Raw genomic sequence first — 649 nt, 5'->3', positions numbered from 1 at the left:
TAAGAGAGAGAGAGAGAGAGAGAGAGAGAGAGAGAGAGAGAGAGAGAGAGTAAGCAATGAAATTGCACAACACAACCCTTTATTTAAAACAAAATTAAAAATGTCCATTCCTCGCTAGAAAACTAATCCACCTTCATTATGACCTCCGTCAGTTAAAATTCCATTAAAGGAAACAGAGCTAATCCTCATGAAAATGAAATAACTCGGTGTCAAAGAACATGCAATCAGAAATTCAAGCAACATGTGGAGTTATTGATTCTGAATTTAAATTATTCAATTTGGCAAAATTTTACGACACACAAGCAACAAAGATGTCAGCATAACACATCTTTTAGCAAAATAAACTTATACATATCAAGCTGTAGGCAGCATTTCTGGAAAATCAGAACTGAAGAAAATTTCAAAGAGCTTGATTTTTATTTTTTCATATGTATATTGATGCAAGAGAAGGGCCGCAGCAGAAAGCTCTACTGTCACCAAGAAGTCAAGAACTATTATATATATGTTCTTCACTATCGCAGTCCCTCCCAATTCATTAACAGAAAACAGAAAAAAAAAAGGAGAGTGTAAAAAAACCTGAATCTGAAGAAGAATGGTGAAAGGGGATAGAGAGGAAAAGAGAGAAGAGAATGATGGAGGGAGAGGTTGT

At 35.1% G+C, this 649-nt stretch overlaps 1 protein-coding gene across 1 annotated transcript in view; it reads right to left on the bottom strand.

Annotated features, from left to right (window-relative positions):
* Positions 1–649, bottom strand: part of LOC107494791 (DNA replication ATP-dependent helicase/nuclease JHS1) — a 17,688-nt gene that overhangs the window by 7,782 nt on the left and 9,257 nt on the right. The gene's annotated exons all lie outside the window — the stretch shown is intronic.

Source organism: Arachis duranensis, chromosome 6, assembly GCF_000817695.3.
Source record: "Arachis duranensis cultivar V14167 chromosome 6, aradu.V14167.gnm2.J7QH, whole genome shotgun sequence".
NCBI lineage: Eukaryota > Viridiplantae > Streptophyta > Magnoliopsida > Fabales > Fabaceae > Arachis > Arachis duranensis.
Note: the sequence above shows the minus strand (reverse complement) of the source record. Positions and strands in the feature narration are given on the sequence as shown.